Source organism: Triticum dicoccoides, chromosome 5A, assembly GCF_002162155.2.
Source record: "Triticum dicoccoides isolate Atlit2015 ecotype Zavitan chromosome 5A, WEW_v2.0, whole genome shotgun sequence".
NCBI lineage: Eukaryota > Viridiplantae > Streptophyta > Magnoliopsida > Poales > Poaceae > Triticum > Triticum dicoccoides.
Window position 1 is genome coordinate 423,066,288 of NC_041388.1, and position 9,294 is coordinate 423,075,581.

Below are 9,294 nucleotides of genomic sequence, written 5' to 3' on the forward strand. Positions count from 1 at the left end.
AAAATGTATTACTTCCAGCAAGTTGCTTTCTGGTTCCATTTTACTGAAACCGAGGCTTTCAGTCATCTAGCCCATGTGGTATGATTTGCATGTCTCAAGTGATTCAAAATCAAGTGAGTTCAAACGGTCCATTTGCATGGAGTTTCTTCATGCATATACACCAATAGACATGGTTCGCATGTCTCAAACTTTTCAAAAACGAGTGAGCCCAAAGATCCATCAACATGGAGCTTCTTCATGCGTTTTATACCGATATGACTTACGTGGCAGTGCCACAAGTAGGTGGTACTATCATTACTATCCTTTTTGGCATGAACATGTGTATCACTACGATCGAGATTCAATAAACCATTCATTTTAGGCGTAAGACCATTGAAGGTATTATTCAAATAAACAGAGTAACCATTATTCTCCTTAAATGAATAACCGTATTGCGATAGACATAATCCAATCATGTCTATGCTCAACGCAAACACCAATCTCGATGGTAGGGGGAGCGTACGATATTTGATCATATCAACATTGGAAACACTTCCAACACATATCGTCAGCTCACGTTTAGCTAGTCTCCGTTTATTCCGTAGCTTTTATTTCGGGTTACTAACACTTAGCAACCGAACCGGTATCTAATACCCTTGTGCTACTAGGAGTACTGGTAAAGTACACATCAACACAATGTATATCCAATATACTTCTATCGACCTTGCCAGCCTTCTAATCTACCAAGTATCTAGGGTAATTCTGCTCCAGTGGCTGTTCCCCTTATTACAGAAGCACTTAGTCTCGGGTTTGGGTTCAACCTTGGGTTTCTTCACTAGAGCAGCAGCTGATTTGCCATTTCATGAAGTATCCCTTCTTGCCCTTGCCCTTCTTGAAACTAGTGGTTTCACCAACCATCAACAATTGATGCTCCTTCTTGATTTCTACTTTGGTGTCAAACATCGCGAATATCTCAAGGATCATCATATATGTCCCTGATACATTATAGTTCATCACGAAGCTCTAGCAGCTTGGTGGCAATGACTTCGGAGAAACATCACTATATCATCTGGAAGATCAACTCCCACTTGATTCAAATGATTGTTGTACTCAGACAATCTGAGCACAAGCTCAACAATTGATCTTCTCTCCTTAGTTTGCAGGCTAAGAAAATCGTCGGAGGTCTCATACCTCTTGACGTGGGCACAAGCCTGAAATCCCAATTTCAGCCCTCGAAACATCTCATATGTCTCGTGACGTTTCAAAACGTCTTTGGTGCCTCAACTCTAAACCGTTTAACTGAACTATCACGTAGTTATCAAAACGTGTATGTCAGATGTTCGCAACATCCACAGACAACGTTCGAGGTTCAGCACACTGAGCGATGCATTAAGGACATAAGCCTTCTAAGAAGCAATGAGGACAATCCTCAGTTTACGGACCTAGTCCACATAATTGCAACTATCAACTTTCAACTAATTTTTCTCTAGGAACATATCTAAACAGTAGAACTATAGCGTGAGCTATGACATAATTTGCAAAATCCTTTTGACTATGTTCAGGATAATTAAGTTCATCTTATGAACTCCCACTTAGATAGACATCCCTCTAGTCATCTAAGTGATTACATGATCCGAGTCAACTAGGCCGTGTCCGATCATCACGTGAGACGGACTAGTCAACATCGATGAACATCTTCATGTTGATCGTATCTTCTATACGACTCATGCTCGACCTTTCGGTCTTCTGTGTTCCGAGGCCATGTCTGTACATGTTAGGCTCGTCAAGTTAACCCTAAGTGTTTTGCATGTGTAAAACGGTCTTACACCCGTTGTATGTGAACGTAAGGATCTATCACACCCGATCATCACGTGGTGCTTCGAAACGATGAACTGTAGCAACGGTGCACAGTTAGGGGAGAACACATTCTTGAAATTTTAATGAGGGATCATCTTATTTACTACCGTTGTTCTAAGCAAATAAGATGTATAAACATGATAAACATCACATGCAATCAAATAGTGACATGATATGGCCATCATCACTTTGCTCCTTTTGATCTCCATCTTCGGGGCTCCATGATCATCATCGTCACCGGCATGACACCATGATCTCCATCATCATGATCTCCATCATCATGTCTTCTTGAAGTTGTCACGTCATCTATTACTTCTACTACTAAAGCTAATGGTTAGCAATAAAGTAAAGTAATTACATGACATTTATGTTGACTTGCAGGTCATAAATAAATTAAGACAACTCCTATGGCTCCTGCCGGTTGTCATACTCATCGACATGCAAGTCATGATTCCTATTACAAGAACATGATCAATCTCATACATCACATATATCATTCATCACATCCTTTTGGCCATATCACATCACATAGCATACCCTGCAAAAACAAGTTAGACGTCCTCTAATTGTTGTTTGCATGTTTTACGTAGCTGCTATGGGTTTCTAGCAAGAACGTTTCTTACCTACGCAAAAACCACAACGTGATATGCCAATTGCTATTTACCCTTCATAAGGACCCTTTTCATCGAATCCGATCCGACTAAAGTGGGAGAGACAGACACCCGCCAGCCACCTTATGCAACTAGTGCATGTTTGTCGGTGGAACCGGTCTCACGTAAGCATACGTGTAAGGTTGGTCCGGGCCGCTTCATCCCACAATACCGTCGAATCAAGATAAGACTAGTAACGGCAAGCATATTGAACAAAATCAATGCCCACAACTACTTTGTGTTCTACTCGTGCATAGAAACTACGCATAGACCTAGCTCATGATGCCACTGTTGGGGAACGTAGCAGAAATTCAAAATTTTCCTACGTGTCACCAAGATCTATCTATGGAGAAACTAGCAACGAGGGGAAGGAGAGTGCATCTACATACCCTTGTAGATTGCTAAGCGGAAGCGTTCAAGTGAACGGGGTTGATGGAGTCGTACTCGTCGTGATCCAAATCACTGATGACCAAGTGCCGAACGCACGGCACCTCCGCGTTCAACACACGTACAGCCCGGTGACGTCTCCCACGCCTTGATCCAGCAAGGAGAGAGGGAGAGGTTGAGGAAGACTCCATCCAGCAGCAGCACAACGGCGTGGTGGTGATGGAGGAGCGTGGCTATCCTGCAGGGCTTCGCCAAGCACCACAGAAGAGGAGGAAGAAGAGACGCAGGGCTGCACCAACGAGAGATCGAATCGCGTGTTGTGGGCAGCCCAATGCCTCAATATATATAGGGAAGGGGAGGGGCTGCGCCCCCTCTAGGGTTCCCACCCCTAGGGGGCGGCAGCCCTAGATGGGGAACAAGGGTGGCGGCCAAGAGGGGAGGGGAGAGGGAGGCGCGCCAATATGGGCCCTAAGGCCCATATCCCCTAGGGTTTGCCCCCTTTCCACCTCTTAGGCGTCATGGGCCCTTGTGGGAGGCGCACCAGCCCACTTAGGGGCTGGTCCCTCATCACTCTTGGCCCATGCTAGCCTCCGGGGCAGGTGGCCCCACTTGGTGGACCCCCGGAACCTCCCGGTGGTCCCGGTACATTACCGATAAACCCCGAAACTCTTCCGGTGACCAAAACAGGACTTCCCATATATAAATCTTTACCTCCGGACCATTCCGGAACTCCTCGTGACGTCTGGGATCTCATCCGGGACTCCGAACAACATTCGGTAACCACATATAAACTTCCTTTATAACCCTAGCGTCATCGAACCTTAAGTGTGTAGACCCTACGGGTTCGGGAGACATGCAGACATGACCGAGACGTTCTCCGGTCAATAACCAACAGCGGGATCTGGATACCCATGTTGGCTCCCACATGTTCCACGATGATCTCATCGGATGAACCACGATGTCAAGGACTTAATCAATTCCGTATACAATTCCCTTTGTCTAGCGGTATTGTACTTGCCCGAGATTCGATCGTCGGTATCCCTATACCTTGTTCAATCTCGTTACCGGCAAGTCTCTTTACTCGTTCTGTAACACATCATCCCGTGATCAACTCCTTGGTCACATTGCGCATATGATGATGTCCTACCGAGTGGGCCCAGAGATACCTCTCCGCTTACACGGAGTGACAAATCCCAGTCTCGATTCGTGCCAACCCAACAGACACTTTCGGAGATACCTGTAGTGCACCTTTATAATCACCTAGTTACGTTGTGACGTTTGGTACACCCAAAGCACTCCTACGGTATCAGGGAGTTGCAGAATCTCATGGTCTAAGGAAATGATACTTGACATTAGAAAAGCTTTAGCATACGAACTACACGATCTTTGTGCTAGGCTTAGGATTGGGTCTTGTCCATCACATCATTCTCCTAATGATGTGATCCCGTTATCAACGACATCTAATGTCCATGGTCAGGAAACCGTAACCATCTATTGATCAACGAGCTAGTCAACTAGAGGCTTACTAGGGACATGGTGTTGTCCATGTATCCACACATGTATCTGAGTTTCCTATCAATACAATTATAGCATGGATAATAAACGATTATCATGAACAAGGAAATATAATAATAATCAATTTATTATTGCCTCTAGGGCATATTTCCAACAAAAGTTGCGTATTTACAATAGCTTTCCACCGGTATATCAGTTGCTCAATTCCGGTTAGTGTTTCGGTGAGTGAATGGAGAGCTATGGGCAAAAAAATTATGTGAAAAATAGAGTGAAGTTCAGGTACACACGTCGAGAAGTTCAGGTTCTTCACACGATGCATTTTTTAAGAATCTGTTTCGCGATAAAGGCAGAACGAATGATTTTGCCATTTTCGAAATTACTTGAAAACGGCTAGGAATCAGAGAATACCATCAACATGAAAAAGTTTCGCATTTTCCGTAGCTTTTCAACGGTATATTATTTGCCCCATTCTGATAAAGTTTGTAAAAATTACGGCGCAAATAAGTTTTTAACCATTTTCAAAATTGACATAAAACAGTAAGGAATTGGGAGAAATAATATATACCAAAAAGTTTCGCATTTCCTCAAGCTTTCCAACGCCATATCATTTGCTGCATTCGGACGTACGGTTCAAAAATTAGCTCAAAAATACAAACTCGGTGCAACTTGGACCATTTTCTAAATTAATTTTAAACCGTTCAAAATTAGAAAAAACTTTCAACATGAAAAAGTAGCACATTTTAATAAGCTTTCCAACGCCATATTATTTGCCTCAATTGGATTTGCCGTTTAGAAATGTCATCGAAAATACGAACTCGGTTGTTCGGTTTGCAAAATTTTACGATTTTCCAAATTACTCTTTAACCATAAGGAATTTGAGAAAACTTTCATCATGTGGAAAGAGCAGATTTGCAGCAGCTTTCCAACGCCATATTATTTGCCTCATTCCGATAAACGGTTTAGAAATGCGATCGAAAATACGATTCATGTTTTTTTGTAATGAAAAAACGGTTTGCAAAACTGCTCTTAAACCGCTTACATTTTGCCAAAAATTCAACTTGGGTCATGATACTGGTGTCCATAGCTTTCCAACGATATATCACAAGCCCCATTTGGGCAATATTGGCAGAAGTTCAACCTAGCACTAGGAAAAGTTCAGGTCAAACAACTCAGGCAGTAAAATGCAAAAAACACAATTTAATCACAACCCGAGAGCAAAATCCGCCAACGAGCGAGATTCCTATTTAAAACGGGTATTTAGTTGCTAAAAGACGTTTCTAGATTACACTAACATCATATAGAACACGACTAACCAGAATAATTCGCGGGGGAAATCACGGTTGCGAAGATAGCCCGAAGGTCGGGTTCGTACAAAGGGAAGTTCGGACGCGTTACTCAGGCAGTTCAGGTTGTGATCAGAATAGTTTGTGTGTGTGTGTGTGTGAGAGAGAGAGAGAGGAGGGGGCGCCTAGCACACACCAGGCAATTGTTTAGTCGTGTGCGGTGCCCCCCTCCACCGTTTACATACCCGGTCATATTTTCGTAGTGCTTAGGCGAAGTCCTGCGAGGATCACTTCATCATCATCATCACCACGCCGTCGTGCTGACGGAACTCATCTACTACCTCGACGTCTTGCTGGATCAAGATGGCGAGGGACGTCACCGAGTTGAACGTGTGCAGAATGCGAAGGTGTCGTGCGTTCGGTACTTGATCGGTTGAAACGCGAAGAAGTTCGACTACATCAACCGCGTTGAGAAACGCTTCCACTTACGGTCTATGAGGGTACGTAGACACACTCTCGTCCTCATTGCTATGCATTTCCATGGATAGATCATTGTGTGTGCGTAGAATTTTTTCTGTTTTCCATGCAACAATTCCCAACACTATATGTGTAATAGGTAGAGAGGAGCCATCACCGACGTTAATGCGAGTGGAAATATTGATCAGGTGGAAAGTATGAAGGTTATCGGGATGAGAGGGCCATGTGAGCAGTAGCACCAGTAACCATATACCAATCACTGCCATCGGTATAGTTGCTCGATGATGGAACCGAAGCAAAAGCCGCAAAGATGGTCGTTCCCACGGCGCCGGAGGCAGCGAAGGCACCATGTTGGTGGTGTAGTAGGCACCGGCTGGCTGCGTCGGGGAGATGGCAGCATGAATAGGCACCCTGCGGCTGCGGGCCGACAAAGTAAAGTATGGTGCGACGCTGGTGGAGGACCGAGGAGACCGGGAACGGGTGCACGCGAGATGGCGCGGCGGCGACGCAAGGAGAATAGGGCGTGGTGGCGGCAAGAACCTGATGCGGCTGCGCCAGGGCGGAAGGTAAAGCTAGGATCGAAACCTATCTGATACCATGTAGTTTGACAATGCAACACACGATGTTGATCAGGTGCATAACGCACGTGTATATGTACAAAGAGTAGCCCATGGCCTTAACTATACAAGGAAACAGGAGGCAGGACCGCTAGAAAAAAATCCTGGCCATATACATGAGATTGGCCGGAAACTACGCTCGTACGTGAGAGAAAAAACACCACATCACTAACCCAATGACCCATCACGAGACATGACGACATCAACAAACTCCTTGAAATCCTCCACGCTGCCATGAGAGAAACAACATGTAAAGATGTGTTGCACAAAAAACACAATCGTGTCAGTATTTCATAAGTGTACTACAGGTGCATGCAATTTGAACCACAGAAATATCTACCTAGTTATGTGTATCTCCGAACGCCTTTGATGGTATTGCTTAGTGATGCCCAATAAATATCATATTATATCAAAAAATGGTAAAGTGCATTTTAGTACAACGTCCTTGTTTTACTATGGAGGTGACACCAATTTCCATGAACCAGTGTCGGCCAAGTTGATGGACTTGGTAGTGGAGCACAGTTCGTGTCCCATGATATTAGGAGCGTTGTATAAAGATCCTCCATCTCTGACTAATATAATAAAGAAAAGTGTGGAGTTTGTGTCACATACAGCCGGGGCTCTGAGTCGGACTCTTAGTACTTTGGTGACGGGCGCTAGTGGGTTGAGCAAAAAATAAGAGAAAATATTTGCTCGTTTGTTAGGAAAACATAGCACATGACCAAAAATGAAGACTTTTATTTTATGATTTAATCATATATTTTTTGGGGTGTTACAGTTAATATTTTGCTCTTGAGTTAAACAATTCCAACACGTCGAATATTAGTATCACAATATCGCACGTGCCTGGCATGTGCACGCAACACAACGCCTAGAAATTCAGCTACAAAAAAGCGGTTAAACAAATTTAGAAACAAAGAAAAAGTCATCAGTTCAGTAATTGAATAAGCCTCGGACCATGTAGAAAAACTATGATATTTTTTAGACATAATTACCAATGGTCCTCAATTAAACCACCAAAGAAAACAATTGTACGCTTAGTAAAGATGAACATTCATATTTTAGTAATCATGACTAACCTATGAGGTGCATATGTTATAGGTGGGTGGGATGATGATCCCACGGCAGAAGATGGAATCAAATGGTCAAAAATTTCAACTGTCTTAAGTGTCATACAAAATTAGTTCAGTTTTTATGAAAAACACTCTAATTAATTAGTCCGAGAGATTAAATGCTTTAGTTTTTAACAATTGGGGACAAATGACCATTTGTAAACATTTGATATAGTTGAAATTGTGAGCACACGAAAGGACGGAAAATATTAATTTTTTCAAGAAATCTACACTTCAATCTTTTTACCATTTGGCATAAAGCCAAAGGCGACTGCAAGATTTGTTCCTTTAAAAACTTTACTTGTGTGACACCGTGTGTGGGCTTCTTATTGATCTTCTAATCAGCTTTGCATCTGCTCGAGAGATCCAGCGCTTGGTATGACGTTGTTTAATTGGCAAGTGCTCCAACACATGCATCCCACTTTCCTTCTTTATGTTTCCTTCTACTTCCTTTCTCTCTCCTCCTATTTTTTTCCCTCTTTCCTCTTTATTATTTCCTTCTTTCTTCTTCCTCTCTCATTTATTCTTTCCTTCTATCAATTTCCTACGCATGCATCCCCCTTTCCGTATTTATTTCTCCTTTTTATTTTCTTTCTCTTTCCTTCTATTTTCTTGCTCTTTTCTTTATTCTTTCCTCCAATTTCCTTCTGTATTTTCCTGTCACACCTGAAATCCCTAATTACTTCTTCATTCTTTCTCTTTCCTTCCTTATTACGGTACATCTATTTCCTTATTAATTCCCGAGACGCCTTCTTAATGGCTAGAAAAATCCAGGGCGTATATAAATTAGAAAGATTGGATTTAAGCGAGCAATGTGAGACTATTTAATAGGCTTATCAACGTATAATATCGCACAACTTAAGCTATATGAGTCGGTCTTGACAATTGTTGTTGTACATGAGGTTGAGAGTTCGAGGCGCACAGCAGGCACTAATTTTTTTTCACTGGGCCGCCTTGCTGGGCCCGAACAATTTGGCCTATCCCAATAGAAGCACTTGTGCGTGGAAAATCATAAACAAAAAATTAGTACCACCTTGAATAATAAAAAATCTCCAAAAAATAAATAATAATATGGGTGAACGGATGAAAAAAGTTGGCGAAACGCACCTTGCTTTATTTTATATTATATATATATATATATAGGTGCCCAGGCACCTTGATTGTTTTGGAAATCGTGGTATATTTAATTTGTTTCCTAACTATTCTTCATGCAAGACTTTCCATGCTTATATTTTATTTTTGTTTTTTAAATATTAGACATGCAAGACTTGCCGTATAATAAATTGTATTAATGTTGATTTGTTTTGAACTGTTGCAGGTGTCTAATACGTGTATTTTTGTTTCCTAATATGGGTATCTAATACCTACCACCGAAATTTTATATATATATATATATATATATACACGCAGATACCTA